Below are 22235 nucleotides of genomic sequence, written 5' to 3'. Positions count from 1 at the left end.
AACAATGGTAGATTGCTGTTAGAAGTGCAGCCACTTTAGAAAATAGTTTGCCTTTTTTAAAGAGTTAAACATGGAGTTACCATGTGACCTTCTAATTCCCCTTCTACATAAATATCCAAGAGAAATTAAAACACCTGTTCACATAAAAACTTGTATACAAAGGTACTTACTAGCATTATTCATAGTAGCCAAAAAAAGTGGAAACAATCCATATAGCTGTCAAATGATGAATGGAATAACAAAATGTAACCTATCCATACAATGAAATATTATTTGGTAATAAAAGTGAATGAAATAATGATACATGCTACAACATAAATCAACCTTGAAAACATTATGCTAAGTGAAAGAAGCCAGTCACAATGAACTATGTATTGTCTGATGTCCAGAATAGGCAAATTTATATAGAGAAAGTGGATTGGAGGTTGTCTAAGAATATCTATGCAGACAGCAGAGGGAGCAAATAGGGAATAAATGCTAATGGATGCAAGATGTCTTTTAAAGTGATGAACACACTCTAATTCTTGATGGCGGTGATGGTTGTACAATTCTGAATACACTAAACACTGAATTTTGACACTAAATGGGTACATTTTACGGTATGTGAATTACATTTCAATGAAACAAAATTTTTAACCAACAAAAATAGACATTATTGCCTCAATTTTACCTATAAAAACTGGTTCCAAGATACTGCATAAGTTGATAAAATTCTCACAATTAGAAAATAGCTGCACTAGATTTTGGACCTAGATGTGCTTAAAGTTTTAACAGATTTTTATGATTTATTACAATACAAATATAGAATATCACTTTTATGAAAGAAGTTCAATGTATGTTTTAAAATTCACTTTTTCCTTGAGAGTTAAAACTATCTCATGTACTTTTCATTTCTATTTCCTTTATTTGAATACAAGCATTTATTTATTTTTAGAGTGAGATTTCTGCTCTAGGGCACATGCACTTGCCAGAGAGTCAGAAAAAAACAGACAGAGAGTGGGAAATCAACCCCTCACACCCAAAGGGGATGGCTATGCCACAATCCATTCTCCTCCATTCTTCTCCTGGGAGCTTGGGCACGAACAAACACACGCAAAGCATGAGTTTTAAGCTGCCACATCCAAGATTCGAACCATGGTCAACTACGTGGGAGTCCAGTGACATAACCATTATTATATCTGCTGGTCCCTTTACTTAAATGTTGTTAGGGCTGCATTGTGTTAATGTTTTCTCTTCTAATTTTTAAAATTAGGTTCTTTTTTCTTAATCTCATTCTTTGAAATGGCATCTTTTTGTATCTATGAAAAGCAGGTGTTTTATGATTATTCTAAAAGAAAACACTATATAGATTTACAACTTATTTCTAATACTTACATAGGGCAAATGATATCCTGTCCCCTGTGATATACTTCCAATGATAGGTCATCTATTTTTATTATGATTCTTACTAATTTCTTTATTTAAATGCTTAGTAATAACAGGTTATTTGTACTACCAAGTGGTTCAGTTTGGAGCAGCTTAATCAAATATTTCTCTTATCAACACAGGTAGAACTCTAGAAGGTAATTTAACCTTTAGTTTATCAGAGAAAACTTTTAAAAGAATCACAGCATTTGTACCTAAATTCTGGAATAGTCCCCAAAATAATAATTATTAGCTTTTAATATGTGTTTCTTCCACCCCAAAACTCAAGATTAACTTATTTCCCATGGAACTGACAATTTTCAAGCCACATAATCAAATCTTAAAAATATATTTTAAGTCATAAATGGAAAACAGAATAAATAAGCTTGTGATGTTTTAAAAATGTTTTTATAGTAATGTGTTTAGAAATAGATTTCCAACATTATATAAGTAGAACATGATTTTCAATGATTAATAGTCCATGATATATCACTTGATGCTTTCCACTTATGGTAGTATTAGCTTGTCGGGAAAAATCATGATGTATTTTTCTTTTTATTTTAATGCAAAAATGCATCATGACTTTCTTGGCAACTAAATAGTTTGAATTAATTTAGGGTAATTCTACAAAGGCTTAATTAAATAAACATTGATTTGTCCAGATAAGTAACTTGAAGCCAATTTAGAACTCAGGATTTCCTTGAGGTAAATCTAGAAGCAAGTGTTTCAGTTTTTATTTTTTAAAAAATACTTTAAAATCTATTATGGAGGAGGAAAAATAAATAAATTAGAGGAAAGAAGCATAGACATTTGGATAATAACAATAATAACTACAAAATGGGTAAATGTGAGCAGTAAAGCACAAGAATTTATTGATCCCTAAGTATCCAGGTATTAACGAAATTAATTACTAGCCTCATTACTAATGAAATGAACTGTTTTTAAAACCTGCACTATAAGTTCAAATTCATTCATTTTTATCTCCCTTCAAATTTAGCATGACTTCTGCACTGCAGTAAATAATCTACACAGAGGTTTTAGATCTCAATACAAAACCTCACGTTACTGGTCTTTATCTCCATTACTGAAGCCCATCTAATGTTGTTAATCCAGAAGAAACTTTTCAACAAAAATGAGCTTACTATTAGACTGTAAACTCATTCAGCCCCAAATAATATTGCTTATATTTTGATCTGATGCAGGATTTAACATAGGGCATAATAAAGCAAAATAGAAGCATAAGGGTAATATATAAGAGCATGAGCTTTAATTATACAAACCTGGGCGTAGTCTTGGCTATGCTGTTTGCCAGCTCTATCACCTTGATCATGTTAGTTAACCTCTCTGAATTTGTTTTCCCATCATAGGAAATATAAATAATAAATAATTTATGCATTTTGAAGAAAGTTAATCAGTACATATAAAACCATGTGGCAATGCACCAAACAGAATGTGTACTTAATAGATGCTATCTATTAGTATTGTTCTTTGGAATTAAATTGAATCTCATTTAAACGACTCAGCTGTAAAGCACAGTTAAGGTTAGGATAAGACACAACCTAATGGGAACCAGCAGTTAGTGTAATGGCTATATCACTAGGCTCCCACACAGTCGACCGTGGTTCGCGTCCCGCACCCGGTGGCTTAAAACTCACGCCAGACGCGTGTGCGTGCGTGTCCAAGATCCCAAGAGGAGAATGGAGGAGAAGGGACTGCAGCATGACCATCCCCCCTGAGGGGGTGGTTTCAGCTTTCTGTCTCTATGTCTGTCTCTCTCTCTCTGTCTGTCTGGCAAGCGCACACGCCTTATAGCGAAAAACCTCTCCAAAAAAACCCACAACCTAATTAGCTCTGAGAACCGATCTGTGTTTAATACAGTTGGGCCTCTGAGAAAGAGACAAAAGTTATAATAATATTTCTACATAGCCAAAATGTTTATTTTTGCATTAAAAATATGACTTAGAACTCATTGTTTGAGGCAAAGACTTCTGAATCGTGTTGAAAAGGTGAGTAATCAAGTTCTACTATCTGGCTCTGTAGCATTTTGTGTCTTCAAATAATTATAGTTTCAAACTAAGTTAAAAGACATCAAACACTCTTGCCTAACACCACGTGCAATGCTAATAGTCTTCAACTCTCTAAGTTCCAAAACTCCATTCCATGGTTGGAATTCAGAATATGGTTTTTCCTACATGACATTTATTTCCAAATCACTTGTATAAGATAGATTCCCACCATCTGCTTTTCTTTAGGGGAAGTTGAATCCCTTTAGGATAAAGCAGAGTATGACATGTTCTTATAAGATTCAGCCATTGTCAAAGTTTCATCAGAAATGGATCCATATAAACAGTTACCCATTCAATGTGCAGGGCTTAAGACTTAACCAAAGAAATGGGTTTCTATTGTGAAGAATAAATGTGGAACACAGGTGTGCTGAATCACTGAACTTGCTGAACTAGCATTATAAGAAAATCGCAAATACTTAAGTTTGGCTTAGACTGATACCTAATATTTTGAAGGACCATCTGAGTACCATGAAGCTAAACCCTCACAAGGATGATTTCTGACTAGACAAATATAACTACAACAGAAGAATGGAGAAAAAAAATAAAAACAGTAAGAATTTCCTTTTCAATCTATGTAATTATTTAGTACTGAAACAATTTACTCACACTATTTTCCTTCAAATTATCATTAATAATTTTGGCCATAGCCATTCCCAAAATGACCATGTCATCTAAAAACATTTTATACTTCTAGTAAAATGTTTTGTAACAAAGAAATACAACCACAAACACTTCAAGAGAAAACTATTGAGCTAGAATGCTCCATCAATCATTTGGCAAAAGAAAATCAATAGAAAAAAATGTGCAGTTCCAGGTAGATTTCTGCTGGCTATCACCAAAAAGCAGACAGAAATAATAGCTACTTCAAAACAGGGTGAGTCAAGATAGTTTAAACACCACCAATTACGTGCCATATGGACTATATCCCCTCAGCTCATGAGTATTTAGAAACTATTCAGAATTAATAAGCACTGCTGTCAGTGCACTGTCAAGAAATGTAAACCCTCATTCATATTTTGGAGGTACTGTGGGTAAATATAAGAAACAGTAAAGAATATAATGTAATGGACATTAGCACTTCCATGATATCAATACTGTTTTAATTGCCAATGTTGAGTAAAATACATTTTATAATAAATAATCAAGGTAGCCTTTCTGGTTCTTGAAAACCCACAGACCATTATCAAGGAATATATCACTAGAATTACTATGCTGTATTATCGTGGGCATCAACCCAGGACCACCACTAAAGTCCTGGTATAAAACACTTTTATCAAATTATTTGGTGATTTTTGTCCATAGGATTTCTATCAGGCATTTTAAAGATCAAAAAAATAGTGTTAACTGTTAAAATTTTATACATGGATATGTTGCACTATATATAGCACCCATAGGTCAAAGAAACTGTTGAAAGTGAGCCATGTTGTTGTAGAAGCAGTTTTTGGTTTTTTGGATTTATTTTGTGTGGTTTCAGATGATAGAACCTAAACTATTTGTTCTTTCATTTTATATATAATTATTTAGTACTGAATCAATTTATTCACATTATTTTCCTTCAAATCATCATTCATAATTATAATTTTGGCTATATATGTATATATTATATATATACACACATACACATATGTATATATGTATATACATATATATACATATAAATATGTGTATATATATTTTTTATATATATATATATATACATGCTAGGGGCTTTATCTTGTGAAGGTTGGCATACAAATTAGATAATTATAATAACACATAATATATAAGTGAGAGAATCAGAAAAAAAAAACAGAAATAAAACAGAAAAGAGAGTAGATTTAGGCTCACTATTAAAAGAACTTTCTAGGAACCAGCAGATGGCATAATAGTTATGTTGCTGGATTCCCACATGGCCAACCATGGTCCAAGTCCTGGACCAGTGACTTAAAACTCATGCTGGGTGCGTCTACATGCATGCCCAAAATCCCAAGAGAAGGGACTGTGGTATGGCCATTTGTCCTGGGGTGGGAGAATTTCTCACTTTCCTCCTCTCTTTGTCCCTCTCTGTGTCTCTTGTGAGTGCACACATCCTATAGCAAAAATCTCAAAAAAAAAAATTTTTTTTTAAAGAACCTTATAACAGTCACTCAACCAAAAATGGCATTTTGCTTGCTTCATGAGGTAATGAGTTCCACAACACTTTGAGTATCCAATTCACATAGAAGACCATCGGTTATCAGAAATGCTATAAAGCGTCAAATGATGATGCAGTGGGAATCCAACTGGACCCCAGTTTGCTTCAGGGGCTACTCTGTACCCACTGGGCTAGCTGAGGCTGGGAATTGATCACAGTGTGAAGGCCCTGTTGGGAGTGCATGTCTCTCTTATTCTCTCTTAAGAACAAGGAATGAACACACTTAAAAAAAAATTCTTTATGGAGAATTTATACATGCTGCCAAAAAGATAGACTATTGCACCAACATGGTTGCTTTAAATGCTGAGATTCTATTCTTCTTTTTAATAAAATGTGTATGGTTTACTAATATTTCTATCATAAATTATGAACAGAATTTACTTGGCCTAAGGCAAAAGTACAAAATGCTAGAAAATAGAAATTATAGTAGTATAAATAAGAAGTTTCATGACAACTAATCAAGTGGGCATCTACTATGTAATTATAAGTTATTATTCAAGATATGGTAACTGACACTGAACAATTCACAAATTATACTGTATATTTCCTTTGTTTTTAAGGATAAGACTACAAAAACTAATACTAGGTTAAATAAGTTATATTTTAAGACTGGTGATGAATTTGAGGTGTTTAATCTTTTCTTTATTTTTTCTTCCTTTAAGCCTTAGCACACATTAAGTTTAATATAAACACAGAAATATGAATATATTGTATGCCTATTTTATGCTGAAAAAAAAATTCAATTCTAGCATTTGGTTTGACTGTGTTTTTCTATATCCTAATAAATTTTTATTTTTTTATTTTTTAATCTGGAATGTTTTCATTTCCTTGAAGTAGCTTAAGAATATGGTTTTCAGAGATTATTTAATTTAGGATAAGAAGAGCCTGCAGTTTTAACATCTTCTCTTTTCTCTTTCTAAGTGTCATGTACTCTTCTATAACAAAGAAAAGAGTGATACCAATTCTTAAATTACTAGTTACAATAACTGAAGTTAGTAATCATCAAAACCTTTAGATCAATTAAAAAGTAAGGTTAAAAAAAATCTATGTATAATAGTTTGATATATCTTAAAGTTCTGCTATATTTGACCATACCTTTTAAATATTTCATCCACCTTTACATTAGGGACTTACATATAAGAAAAATGTTCCCTAAATTGTCGATTTTAATGTTTTGTCTAATATAGTGAACTATATAAACAAATTAAAGAAAAAATCAGGATGCATTGTAAGAAGTCACAAAAATTCAGAGGCTAGGCCCGTTGGGTGGCACAGCCTTAATGTGCTGCTAAAGATGCTGGATCCATATAGATCTCTGGTTGGGTTTCCCAGTCAGTCTGCACATACCAGGCACACATGCTCACGATTCTGAAAGACTAGGAAAGCTGGGGGAGATGTGGCAACAGACTTTGTTGAATGTGCTTGTCTTCTCTTTCTGCCCCCTCACCTTGAACCCTCACCTTGAAATAAATAAAACTTAAAAAAATAAAAGATAAGTAATGTCGATGAATAAAGACGATGACTATGCAAATGCACTGTGTAAGGAGAGAGGCAGACTGTAGGAACCTGAAAAGGTCCTCTGATATGAATGGCTCCTGTGACCTCACTCAGGCTCGTGGTTCTTAGACACAACTGCTAGTTCAATGGAATCAACTCCCCGTTATCAGGTTAAACAAAAATTATGGGTCCTTGTGGGAAATTTTCACATTTTTAATGATAGTATAATCAGAACACAGATAATAACCACAGACAGTCCATCAGTTTGTGATCTTTGGTTTAATGTGAACCTAAAAATGACTGATCATTTAATCATAGGACTATGCCAGAATATCTCTGTATTTGTTGTCATATTAGCCATAGTTCATTCATGTATTAATTTTCACTGGTCATTTTCATTTTTAAATTTTATCTTATATTTTCCAGATTGATTTCACATTTTACATAAAGTCCCCATCGTGATGTGTACAATATGTATTTTTTTCAACAGAGAACTTTACATTTGTGAGATGTAAAAAAATATAAGAAAGATTTTTGCTGTAGGGTGTGTGTGCTCGCCAGAGAGACAGAAAGCAAGAAATCATCTCCCTGGGGGGATGGCTATGCCACCATCCCTTCTCCATTTTCCTCTCAGAATCTCAGGCACACATACACGTGCACCCCGTGTGAGTTTCAAGCTGCTGGGTGTGGGACTAGAACCATGATCAACCATGTGGGAGTCCAGTGAAGTAACCATTATGTCATTTGCTGGTCCCAGAAAGAAACATTTAACATGTTAACAAAAAAAAGTAAAGTAAAAAAAAGTAATTTTTTTTCTGTGGAAAAAAATACATATAGCTCTTTCATTTAGATGTGGTAATAAATGGTAGCTAATACTTACACAGCACTTAATATATTGCACTACATGAAATACGTGAGAGGACTTCTAAAAGTTTATGGAAAAATGGAATTAAAGTACGGGTTTGTTTTGTTGTGAATAGATTTTGAAATGCACATACAGTTTTTTTCATAATACATACTTTTCCATGACTGTTTTCAAGACCTTAGTATTTTCTACATCTATTTATCTCCTTACCTGCCTACCTACCTAGCCTATCAATAACCCTGCAAGTGGATATTATTCCTATCCCTATGGCTAAGAAAGCCACGGGACAGAGGTGAAGTGACTTGCCTAAAGGCCCATACTGGTAGGTAGCAGGACAACATGTATTCAATACAAGTAGTCTTTGCTCATAGTGTCCATGCTTTTAATTATGACACTATTTCTATTTGAGATTTTTTTTTTCTGATTTATGTTAAATACAGGAGATACCTTAAAAAAAAAAAAAACAAGAATAGCAATCCATTTTCTGTCAAATGTATTTGTACTACTTATTGAGGAGTTAAAAGAGTCTGGAAGACATAATTCAGACTCCAGAATGGTGAGACTCTTGGGTTATTTGGATAGTTTATTATAATATTTGACACTAAAATTGTCCCAGAAAATCCTGAACACATGATTAGTAGACTCTATTATATATCTAATTTATCTTTTATAGCCCTGTTGCCAAATATCAGCAATTATTTAATCAGTACTTTTGTCTAAAAGTCTATTCATTTTAATTTACTTGAAATACAACTTCCTAATTCTCAAAATGTCTGCATTTTACCTGGTGATAACCTTTGGCATATTTTGAATAAGACTGCCTTGTCTAATCCTCAAGGGAATCTGGTAGCCAGACAGATAATTCTCTGGATTAGTTATAGAGTAGTTCTAAGATAAAATTTACACCTTGGACCAATGACACCTTTGCTTCTGCCATCTCATTTCCAACTTTGAGTAAGGTCTGAGTTGAGAATGGAATCACAACAATTTTCATGTAGATTATATGTGAATGTGAACTAGAAGTTTCTTGACACTGTTTCCAAGAATCATCTCATAAAGAGCATGAAGGTGCAGCTCTGTGGTCTGGTGGTTATAGCAACTGGATGCCGCATGGCTCATTGCACAGCTGGTGTCCAGGACTCTGCAGCTTCAGAAACACACCAGATGTGTGCGTGTGTGCTCCCCAAATCCCAAATATGAGGGAGAAGAGAAGAAGTTTTTACAGCAGAACCAAGAGGGGTGTTTTCTCCTTTTCCTCTCTCTGTCTCTGCTATGAGTGCAAGCACCCTTTCACAACAAAAGAGAATTAAAAAAAAAAAAATCACTGACTTGATTAGTAAACCTACCTGTTAAAATACATATGCCAAAAAATAAGTGGGGAGAAAGAAGTATTAATATGTTAGTGGAAAATTCTGAAAAAAATCTTATTTAGTCCAAAAATTTCCATAGTAACTTTGAGGGACTCAAATTAAAGAATTTATACAATATATATGTGCAATAGCATGATTAAAAACAAAAGTATCCTATTTATTAAGAAAAGTCTGGGTCCAACCAGAGTGCATAGTGGTTAAGGCAACTGGATTCCACATGGACAATTACATGGTTCGTCTTGGACGCAGCGACTTAAAAAACACAACATGCGTGGGTGTGTGGTGCTCAAAATTCTGAGAGGAAGATGGAGAAGGGACTGTGGTCTGGTCAACCCCTTGGAGAGTGCTTTCTCACGTTCTTTCTCTCTCTCCGCTGTCTCTATCTGGCAAGAGCACATGCCCTATAGCAAACTTAAAAAAAAACGGAAAAAAGAAAGAAAAGGTCTGTAAACAATGTTGATAACTGCTATTAACAAGTACTGTCAAAAGGGCATGTAATTTTTTAAAATAGGTAACTAGGTAAAATTCATCTTTAGACTGAAAACTTCATGAGGACAGAGATCACGTGCATATTTTTCATTTTTACATATCTTGGCTACGTGTCTAAGCCATAAAATATTTGTTGAGTGACCATCCAAATCTCTAAAATAGTTATTCCATCTATATAGCTGAAATGTCTAATGCACTCTTTCAGAGGGAACCTAAGTTAGAATGAGTCTGCGCTGCCAAGGAAGCCTAACAAAGAAGCACAAAATAATCAACAGGAGCAGTGCATCAGTCAGAGGAGGTCTGATCATGATTAAATAAGAGCATTTTAAAAACCTCAAATTTCCGCTCATGTAGAATTTAAAGCAGCTGTTCAGCACCAGCACAATGTCTGCCCTAAGAATTAAAAAACAAACAAACAAAAAAAGCAAATCATGGCAGCAGCAAAACTATTGCTATAAGACCTCCAAGTTGATATGACCTTAAAATTTTTTTTTTAAATCCAAAGGGACAAGTTTACATTTTCATATTGCACTGCAAACAAACAGAATTTGGTATTCCAATGTTGGGGCCGCCGTTTTTAAACATGAAGCAGAGGTGTTTCCCTTCGAAGCAAAGGTCTTAGGGGACATGTCTGTCACAGCAGTTATTTTCTATTTCACTTGTTGGCAAACTTACATTTCAAAACAACAACAAAAATGAGCCTCCCCAGCTCCCTGTAAACCAAGGAGGTAGAAACAAAAAATATTTCAAAGCAAGAAAGCAAACAGACTGTGAGGACTGAAACTCAGACCAAAGGCATCTGCTCTCCAACTCACACTCCCCACAACCACCCAGCCTTCTTACAATCTTACAGATTTTCCTAAGAGATGTTGCCATTTTAGCTTTGTTTTTCCTTAAGTTCTGGCAATACCCATCACTGCAGGCAAGGCAGCAAAGCCACTAGCAGAATCCAAACCGGAAAACAGAAAAGCTGTTCTGTCTTTTCTTCCCTGCCACTCCATTACTAATTTATTTTTTCCAAAGTAAAACTCCCTCATTCTATCCAAGACGGCAATCACTAACTTCCAGCATATAACAATTATTTCATTAAGGACAAAGAATACAGAAATGACTATAGTCTGCAGGGCTAAAAGATGGAGTAGACGTAACACTGGACCATTTTCTCGTGGTCCCACTTTTTTCCAAAAGGAATAATACTATAAACTAGCCTACTGTATTACTCCTTAGAAATATACCAAAGCAATCTTTGTTTTCACTCCTTTCTAGTATACCTCCTCCTGAATCTCACCCAGTGTGGTGGTTGCCAACACAGCTTCCTGTTCAGTCTTGATAAAAAGAAAAAAAAAGAGAGAGAGAGAGAGAGAGAGAGCAAGAGAGAAAGAGAAAAAAAGGAAGAAAAGGAAAGGGGGAAGAAATGAAAGAAAATGATAAGAAACAAAATAACTAATGTCATGCTGCCACCGATTATCAATGTATCATTTAGAATATAAAAATATTACTAAGATTCCTAGAAAGATACTGATTCTGAAATTCAACCCACACAGTGTGCTTAGATTTCCCCCCTTGGAATCTAGAATTAACAGTCCACAAAATAAACCTTAGGTATTATGTCAAGAAAAATACCTCTATTTGTATGAGTACAAAAGAAGAACAGGAAATCCGCCAGCATTCATGGGTCACTTGTGCCTTACAAATATTTCTATTTCTGATTTACTATATTTTGTGTCACATGCATAGTTAAAAACTAGTCTTTAGATGATAATATTACAGAGAAAATGAAAGCCTGTAGATTAATGGTTTCCATAACACTCACAAGTAGAGTGTGTCACATCCATCCTATGTTAAAAATAAGTTCAAGTACCATTAAATCTAAATCAAGTTTGAAAATTCAATTCAATTAAATAAGTAATTCTGTAGTGTAGATGCTATGCTTGGCATGAGGAAACAAAGATTAATGAATTTTAGCTGAGGCACTCACAATCTAGTGACATCACAACCTACTAAGGAACAATTATTAAAATACTAAAATAGGGGCTGGATGGTGGCACAGTGTAAATGCAACTGGCTTCAAATGGGAAAGGCTGGGGTTCCCAACCTGGTACCACGTTATACATGCCAGGTATCAGTGTGTTTACCTCTGATCTGGACTGGCTGAGGCTGGGAATGGATTGCAGCTAGGAGACCCTGTGGGGGAATCTGTTCTTTATCTCTGTCATAAAAAATAAATAAGTGGACTTCAAAACAACAACATTAAATTAGAGGTAGTAAGAAAATCTTCCGGAAATCATGGAGGGAGTACTTGACTTCCCTCAGTCAGTCACAGGAGACTCCTCAAAAGATAAGGTTATACCAAAAGAAGTAAATAAAAGCATAGTGTGAACACAGAATTGAAAGAAATAGAGTCATGCTGAATGACTGACGAGAGACTAGAGAGTAAGGTAGAAACTGGTAAGCAAATGGCCTGATAAATGATAGGATAAATACCCAGAATGTGAGATTCAGGTCTGTTTATTTAGGTCCAACTAGTGGCTCAGGCAGGAGAGGTATTGCTACATGGTACTAGAGGCTGCACGTGAAAGTCCCAGCTTCAGGCCAAAGGTCTGCCTGAACACACATGGCATGCCTGTGGGTATATTTATGATCCTGGCTAGCTGCAAGGATGGGGGAAATCACTGTATGAAGAACATATCAAGGGTCCTTGTCTCTTTCTATCTCACTCTCTTTCCGAAAATAAATTTTTAAAAACCTGTTTTTAAAGGTCCATTTATTTAATAAGCATCATTTGAAAAACAAGAATGCAACTAACACTTGGGCATGAGGATTCTGTAGGTAATTCAGAATTATAAGAAGTTATCAAGTGTACAAGTGTTATGACCAAAAGATACATTATCGTAAAACCATAATGTTAATTCCTGCTCCAAGCTCAAAAAGAACAATAGTTTTTCATTGCCTATACAGTAAGAGCCAATCCTGGAGCTTGGAGGTCCTCTATGGCCTGTCCCCAGCTGAAGTGTTGTGTTTTTTGGGGGTTTTTTTTGGCATTTTTTAAAGAGAGAATTTTTGCTATAGGGTACGGGTGCTTGCTGGACACACAGAGACAGAGAGAGAGGAAGTTAGGAATGACCATTCCATAATCTCTTCTTCTTCATTCTCCTGTCAGGATTTTGGGTGCACACACACACACACGTCCCATGTGATTTTCAAGCTGCAGGTCTGGGACTTGAACCACAGTCAGCCATTAAGTTGAGCCCAGCACCTTAATCACTATGCCACCTGCTGGCCCCTCAGCCGAACTGTTTCATACTCTGTATTTCAGTCACACAAGATCCTTGCCATGTCCAAAGCCTATGATGTTCATATGAGAGAGACAGCACACCCCAATGAAAGCATGGTCATAACACAATTCCTTCTCCTCCATTTCTCCATCCTGTCAGGATTTGGGGCACACATGCACATGCACACGCACAGTTGGCCATGTGAAATACAACTTCCTTAACCAGTAGACCACGTGGCTAGCCCTAACTATTTAAATGCTTAGTATTGACTTCAGGCCACAAGATAATTGCTACTCCAACAAAGTCATCATTTTCAACCTAAGAAAATGCTTGGTTGAGCTCATTTGGTTAAATTCAAATACTTTTGATTTATTTTATTTGTTGAGGTAGAGAGAGACAAGTACCTTTGCTGAAGTCTCATGCCACTCTCCTCCCACTCTCCAGCTTTCCCACCTTGTCAGGATCATGAATGAGTGCAAATGAGCGGTGTGTACGGGTTGACTAAAGAACCGAACCTATACTCTTCCATATGTAACCAGTTCACTTGGGAAGCATAGTATCACTGCACTACCCAGCTGACCCATGTAATTTTAATTTTAAATGTCGTTTATTCTTGTCTCTTGAAATAAGACGATAGAAAGTTCAAGTCATGGTGTATTTTCCATGAATCATGCCAATAAATTATCATAAATATTTTACCATGGACTTGAGTTTTTGTAATTATCATAGGAGTATGTTTTCCTAATATAGCCAAAAGACACATGTATGATATTGTAACAGTGCAATGTATATTCTATGGTTCTCTATTTTAAGTACATTTCACTGAAACTTCTCTCCACATCAGAAATACACACAATGCTTGGATAATTCATTTTCTTTTTTTAGAGGTTTTTGTAATACAGTGCGTGTGCTTGCCAGAAAGACAGAGAGAGACAAAGAGAAAGTGAGAAATCACCCTTCCCCCCCCACCCCCCAAGGGATGGCCATGCCACATTCCCTATTCTTCCATTTCGTCCCAGGACACACAAACACACGCACCTGGCATGAGTTTTAAGCCACAGAGTCTGGAACTCAATGATCAGCTATGTGAGACTCCAGTGATGTAAGCACTACACCATCTTCTGGTCACTAGTATTTATGCATCTTACGTTTCATTTTTTAGCACCAGAGGATATGTATGAGAGAGAGAGAAAATACCTCTTGGTCTAGTGGAGACTAGTCAAGCCACAATCCATTTTTCCTCTGATTCTCCATCCATTCAGAACCCAGGCAACATACTCTGTGTTTTTCAGGTCTACTGTACCAGTCTTCAGACCCCAGTTGGCCGTGTGAGGTATGACTTTTTCTGGTCAGCACCTCATCACTGCACTGTAGGGTGGGCACATCTTTCTCTTGTCTAATGGAATTACTAGAATTTTTTTTTCCAAGCCAAACTGTATCCAGCTTTATTAAAGATGTTTTTCATAAATAATCATGGTATTTCCGATAGGACATGGGCAGACAATCATTAACAATATACAACAACTTTCAAACTCCCTTCTTCAATGGACTACCAAAATCAGAAAGCCACTATAAACCCAATGAAGTCTTCATTCAATGCTCTGAACAGGGAAAGTTTAGAGTGAAGGTTGACATTTCACATTTAGCATGTTGTTTAACAACTTTTCACGAGCCGACCCTGACTTTCAGGAAATTAAAATGGCAGAATTATCAACCTGAAGATTCAACAATATAGAAAAGGAATTGCTGCCTTTTTTTTTTTTTTTTTTTGTGAAATATCAGAAATACACACAATGCTTGGATAATTCATTTTCTTTTTTTAGAGGTTTTTGTAATACAGTGCGTGTGCTTGCCAGAAAGACAGAGAGAGACAAAGAGAAAGTGAGAAATCACCCTTCCCCCCCCACCCCCCAGGGAGGATGGCCATGCCTCAATCCCTTCTCCTCCATTCTCCTCTCAGGATCTTGGGCACGCATGCACACGTGCCCGGCATGAGTTTAAGCCACCAGGTCTGGGACTCAAACCGTGGTCAACTACATGGGAGTCCAGTGACATAGCCATTATGCTAACTGCTGGTCCCAATGCTTGGATAATTTTATGTGTTTTATATTGAAATTAACATGGTAAATAGAGTTTACTTTTAGTGGAGAGCAAACTGTACATTAATGTGACTGGGAAGTCATTTAAAACTTGATTATTTATTCAAATTTTCCTATAAACTGACCTTGGAACAACTGGCAGAAGTTATACTTTTGTATACTGCCCTGACAAAGTTATGTATAATGTTTTATTTCATCAAATCATCACAACAACCTGTAGTGTAATTAAAGACAATAATTAAACTATCTCACAAAAGTATATAGTGTGGCACCATCCAATCAGAATGGATGTTGGTTATCAACACCCATTATATACAGCTATACTGGGTATAGCAACTGATGTCAGGCCTCCAGGGCAGGCTTCTGTGAGGAGAGGCTCAAAAAGTAAAGGAAAATGCTGGAGTTTTCATTAAACATAATTAAAATGGTATTTCCATGACACTGGAGAGATCTGATATTTTAATTAATAACCAGCATTCATCGTTATTGACTGTGTTTTCTATCAAATTTGGTTAAATAAGGAGTGGTATTCCTCAACAATCTCTTCATATACCTACTTTAGGTTTTGCATTCAGTGGCATACCTTTCATGGAATAAATGGATGTTGTAAGAAGAAAGTTACTCATCAAATAAATTAGTAGGAAGCTGCATTTGACAAGCTTTCTTTCTTTTTCTTTACTTCTCAGAGCCTGTAATATAAGCACTGGGAGGACAGAAGGAAGAAAAGAAAAAAAGGCCGAGCTTTTAAGGTAAAGAATCACCTATGTGACAACACCAAGTGTTACAAAGACGAAACAAAATCTTATCAGTTAATAGGTTTAATCTACTTTTAGTCAATGCTCCAGTGAGGATAACTGCATTCATAGATTATCTTTAGTATATTCAAATTTCTTTGTTTTGTACTCCCATACCACTTTATTGACTTCATAGCATTACCATATATGTCTCTGCGCTACCAAAGAAGCATCACTTTGATGACAGATGGGAATAGTATATTTTATTAGTGTCAAATAGTAATTGGGTAAGATTGCCCATGAGTTCTACTTGTTTGGTCTCCATGGAAAAATCTTTGAGAAGCACAATTCTCAAAAAATTTGAACTGGGAACTTCAGGAAATAAATACCAAGAAATCTACCAAAGATGACATGCAATGTATATGCGATTTATTAGTTAATAGGTTAAAAAAGTTTTTTTGTTGCAGGCTAGAAAGAATCTCACAATTCTTTTTCTCTTTCTTTCTTTCTTTTTTTTTTGGAGAGGTTTTCTTTTTTCTTTTTTTTTGGAGAAGTTTTTGCTATAGGGTGCATGCGCTCGCCAGACAGACAGACAGAGATACAGAAAGTGAGAAATCACCCCTAGGGGGGATGACCATGCCACAATCCCTTCTCCTCCATTCTCCTCTCAGGATCTTGGGCATGCACACACACACGCCCAGTGTGAGTTTAAGCCACAGGGTCCGGGACTCGAACCATGGTCGACTACTTGGGAGTCCAGCAACACAGCCATTACGCCAACTGCTGGTCCCTGAGAGAGGTTTTTGCTACAGGGTGTGTGTGCCTGCCAGAGAGACAGAGAGACAGAAAGTGAGAAATCACCCCCCAGGGGGGATGGCCACGCTGCAATCCCTTGTCTTCCATTCTCCTCTCGGGATCTTAGGCACGCACACACACGCACCTGGTGTGAGTTTCAGCCACCGGGTCCAGGACTTAAACCGGGGTCGACTACATGGGAGTTCAGTGACATAGCCATTACGCTAACTGCTGGTCCCAGAATCTCACAATTCTTATCAGCTTCGGTACAAAAAAAAAAAGAGAGAGAAAGAAAGAAAAAAAAAAGAAATAAAGGATTTAGCTAGTACAAATAAAAAGTAAAAAAAGGATTTAGCTAGTACAAATAAAAATAAAATTAGAAAAAATATTTTAATTTAACAACCTCATTATAAAACTGAACATTCCTTTCTTTTTCCAAAAGCATTAAAGTCTTCATTCTATGTATTAACTTTGTGAAAGATTCCTATAAACTAGCAAACATTTTTCTTTATGGTAACTATTCAAATTCATCTAAAGTGAACTGCATAATCTCTTTGGGGGATGATATTGGCTCTCTGATAACTCCTACTTGTGAAAGAAAGAAGAGCTACCCTTTCCACTAGAAATACATCACTTCTATGAAAAATTCATAGTATTGTACTAAAGGTACTCATTTTCCACCACTTTATCTATTTGTTTTCTATTGGAGATTTCTCTCTCTCTCTCTTCTCTCTCTTCCTCTATCCCGCTTTCATACACACACACACACACACACACACACATACATATAACAGGGCTCCAACACCTTAGATCTAAGATATTATGCTTTCTAAAATTAATGAAAACTACTTCATCATATAAAACTAATACTCGTGACAAGCAGTTATTTTAATTTTCCTATTTCATGAATTAAACTAAACTCTATTTACATTTTTAGTACCTTGATATCATATGTTTCAGAAAACATATGATATCAGTGATCCTTACAAAGAAACTCACCTTCAAGTTCATTTGTCTCCAAAAGGGCACTGCACTTTCCAGAACACAAAAGACTGAGTGTCCAGCAGATGACTGTGGAAAGCACTCCCAAGTAACAAGAGCATGGAGCAGCAGCTGGAGAGGATGGAACCAGGGAGGTCTAACAGTCATGGAGCTCTCCAGGAAAAATCAGTTGGGCAAATGGCTTAAGACAATGGGTTGTAGCATGGCTCCCACAAGAAGCAGGGTAACAAAACCTGAAGGGAAGTCAGATCACCCTAAGGAAAATACAGAGAATGCCAAGAAGTCTGAGTTGGGCTAGATACTAAAAAAAAACCTAAGACCTGCAATGAGTCCAAGTGGCCAAGGAAATCCAGATCTCAAGAAAGTTAGCAGAGGGTCCTTTTAAGACAGAAATGTAGATTTCCCTTTATAGCCATAATACAGTCCAGTATTTATATGAGCCAAGGACTTCTATGGAAATCAATAAATCACACTTTAACTGAAATGGAATTCTCTTATGAGCCTAACAACACTGATAGTGGGAAGATGTATGAACTTTTTTGCCTTTAATATTCTTATTAAACATCCAGATTCCTGAACCAATACAAATTATTTTATGCATTCTTATTCACCTCTGGGTTGAAATAAAATACTAAAAAGTATACATTTATTCATTATAAAACTTTGTCATTTTTAATTCATCCCACATATAAGGTAGTCATTTATAAACAAGGAAATTAATGTTGGTTGCTCTTGGGTAGAGTAGAAAAGGTATCACTTTCATCTCCCTGTTCTTTTAAAAATGTTTATTTATTTATGACAGAGAGAGAGAGGGGGGCACACCCAATAAGGTCCTCACACTGAGATCCATACCCAGCCTCAGCCAACTGGGATCACTAGCAGGTTCACTTCCAGCAAATACAGGGAGGCCACATAGGTCCAGTATCACAAGCAGTTTCTTACCGCTGTGCCTCTGGCTGACCTTTCAGCTTTTATATTTTAGAAGTTTTAATTATAATTCTGATAGCACCCTAGACCTTACAGCTAATAAAATCAATTGGAAATATCTAATCAGTAAACATATGAACCCTTAAAAATCAAGATACTAGGGGCCAGCAGGGGGTGTGTGAACTACTAAATTGCATCCTGGACCTGGTGGCTTGAATATTACTTCAAGAGTGTGTGTGCATGTCCAAAATCCTGAGAGAATGCTGGTGAAGGGAATGTAGCATGGTCATACTTGAGGAGGCGTTCTCACTTTCTCACTCTGTCCATTCTCTCTGTCTCTAATGAACACACATGCCTTATAGCAAAAACTCTGATTTATATATAAATCAGGAAGCTAAAAAAGAGTGCCTAGCATATAGGTGTTTCTAATTTCTTTACCTACTACTATTTTACAGCTATCAACTTATAATCAACTAGCTGTTACTAGTGTATGTCAAATAAATGTAATTACTAAAACATACAGATAGAAAATATAATAAATTAGTTGGCTTTTCTGGTAGTCTTTTAAAAATGTGCCTAGTAAAAAAAATAATAAAAACACCGAAAAGGTTAGGACCAGCAGATATCAGAACGGTTACCATTGCTGGACGCCCACATGGCCGAATGAGGTTCGAGTCCCAGACGCAGTGACTTGAATCTTGTGCTGGGCATGTGTGCACGTGTTCCCAAAATCCCAAGAGGAGAATGGAAGAGAAGGGATTCCAGCATGGTAACCCCTCTGGGGACTGATTTCTTGCTTTCTATCTCTCTGTCTCTTTCTGTCAGTCTGGTAAGTGCATGAACCCTACAGCAAAAAAAAAATTTCCTCCTAAAATAAATAAATAAATAGAACAATTCAACATTAACATTTAGTATTTCAAACTCACGTAGAAATTTGAAGCAGAACAATCTGCAGAGGATTTAAATTAACCGGCATAGAGCAACTGTTTCAATAGCAATGGCCCACTTTGCCCTATATATTCTCAGGTTAAAATTTATAAAAACCACAAGCTAATAAAAAATCTTAAATTATGTTACATTTTATAGAAACAAAGTAATATATTGACCAGTTATATGAATTTTTTAAAAAAGCACAACTATCCATTGAAAAACTGGTAAAAAGGGTAATGTATCTCCTACCCTTATTTTTTCCCTTAATAAAAAGTTTATTATTAACTGAGTAATGTAAGACAACCAACTAAATTCAGGGGTCTTCAAGGTATGAATTTGACAATACATATCCAATATAGAAAAAGTGAAATGAAACTTTAATTCTTAAAATTATTTAATGACACTGTAATTTAAAAAGAAATTCCTGAAAAAATAAAATTCAACCAGTCGTAAGGTCACATCAAATAATATAATTAAATAGTATATATTAATATACGTACAATATATTTGCACAATTCCTAATTTTTATAATATACCTAAGTATCTAATACCTACGGAAACAATTTTCAGAATGTTTCTGAGTCCTAACATAACATGAGAGCTTATATTTAATCAACATAAAATGTTATATTTCAAATTTCTGCAGTTAATAAAAAATCACTGAAGTTTATCAGACTCCATCAATGAATAGGATAATAACAACGTAACAGTTTAATCAAGTTAAATCATTCCTTAGCGCTTCCATTTAATAAAAGGGGACAATCAACAGGCTGTTCAAAACCAAAGCTTCCCTACAATTTCTCCACTCATCCTCATTCTGACCACACAACATCTCTTTTCAATTCAAACCAGGCATTCTGAAGCTCCCTTTCTCACCCTTCACAAACCTTAGTGGAATGAAGGGCATTAAAAGTAAGTAAACAACCAATAAATGTAACTACATTACTGAGTCATGTGGGGAGGAGGGCAACATGCAGAGAAAATGGCTAAGTTGTTCACATTGCTAAAGCAGACTTTGTTCTATAAACTTTCCAAGAACATTGGTAGAATGTTTCATTTTTAATTCATTCGAGCCCATTTAAAATTTACCTGAATACAGCAATTTGGCTAGGTTATTTTTGCTCTCACAAAATGCCATTTTTCTTAACACACCAAGAAAAAATACAAGTATGTTCAGCTTGACATTCTGACATGTTTTGAAGATCAGACTCATGTGAATCTACAAAAGAAAAGAAAAGAAGAAAAAAGAAAAGAGAACCTACAAAAGAAAGTTCTGTGACCATTTATAGGAGGAGGAGGATGAAAGGTGAAGAGAATTGGCAGCATGGGATCATGACACAGTTATATCTCAGACATACATTAAAAGGTTTTAGGTCATTCAGTATGGTTACACCGGTGTTACCAGGACTGAGTACAAACTCATCATAGCCAGCATACATTTGGTACTTAAAATGTCAAAAAGATGGTTCCAAGTTATCCGTGATCATCTCTTAATCCTTGAATGATTCTCTGAGGTAGGTACTATGATTATCTCTACTTCACAAAAAAACCGTAAACTGAATAAACCAAGGAAGGTACAAGAGGTAAACCGCTTCCCAAGGGAACCCATCTTGCATATGGTGGAGCCAGGCTTGTAAACTAGACAATCTTACTCTATAGTCCATGCTCCTGGATCGTATGACTGCATATGGATGTTGGGAATGCTACCATTCTTCATCTTAAATTCTCTCCTCCTCCCAAAAAGGCCCTCTCTAATAGAGCAGGATTTAGCTCTCCTTGTGTTTTCCCATGACACCTTGTATTTACTTCTCTACTCTAAACATTTTGTATTTACTCCAATTGCTTGCTTAATGTCTGCAAGTGTGGTGAGGATAAAAGTCATACATATGTTGTTCATTATCAAATTTCTAGAAGTTAGCTGTATCTAGCACATATGGAATATTAAACAAATATTTCACAGAAGAATGTAGAAGCATGTTACTACTGCTTTAAATACTAGTGTTACTACTGCGTTCAATACTAGTGTTGCTACTGCTTTAAATATAGTTCTAACTCCCAAGTAACATTTAGGAATCCCTATTAGTTATTGCTTATATTGACAATTCATCATCAATAATGGTAATAACTAATATTTATTTAGTGGTTACTATGTTCTTCGTCTAGTATCAAGTACTTTACATATTCTTTCCATTCAAGTACTTTATATCCACAAGAAATCCATTTTACATAAGGGGAAAATAGAAATAAGAGAGGTTAAGTAATTAGCCCAGTATCACAAAGCTAGTGAAATGTACAGCCATGATCTATCTGAATGTAGGCATCTGACTCCAGAGCACACTACGTTGCCTCTAAATAGGGCAATTTTAAAACTAATAGGTTATCTTTTTGAATAAAGAGGCATGGTATAAAGCAGGCTAGAAACCCAGAAAACATTTAAAAACAAAACATCTCTACTCCATGCACCTGTTTTGGCTTATTCAGTATTTAGATATATATAAATATAGTTCTTATATAGTAGAGTGGTAGAGTTAAAAAAAGAGACTTGTCTATACTTGTTTAATTTTTTTATTTAAAATACATGAAATATTTAGAAACTTTAAATAAGATTG

General features: G+C 35.5%; 1 protein-coding gene across 10 annotated transcripts in view; it reads right to left on the bottom strand.

Annotated features, from left to right (window-relative positions):
• The window catches only part of SOX5 (SRY-box transcription factor 5), a 1018333-nt gene that overhangs the window by 461745 nt on the left and 534353 nt on the right, over positions 1-22235 (bottom strand). Inside the window, exon 1 of one of the 10 annotated variants that reach the window (XM_027771087.1) lies at positions 17767-17911. The exons of the other annotated variants lie outside the window; for them this stretch is intronic. The gene's annotated coding sequence lies outside the window, so the exon portion shown is untranslated. Of the gene's footprint in view, positions 1-17766; positions 17912-22235 lie in introns of those variants that run through there. 10 annotated transcript variants of the gene reach the window in all.

This window comes from Tupaia chinensis, unplaced genomic scaffold (assembly GCF_000334495.1).
Source record: "Tupaia chinensis unplaced genomic scaffold, TupChi_1.0 Scaffold000028_1, whole genome shotgun sequence".
NCBI classification, from domain to species: Eukaryota; Metazoa; Chordata; class Mammalia; order Scandentia; family Tupaiidae; genus Tupaia; species Tupaia belangeri.
The sequence above is the reverse complement of the archived record's forward strand: the minus strand, read 5'-3'. Positions and strand labels throughout refer to the sequence as shown.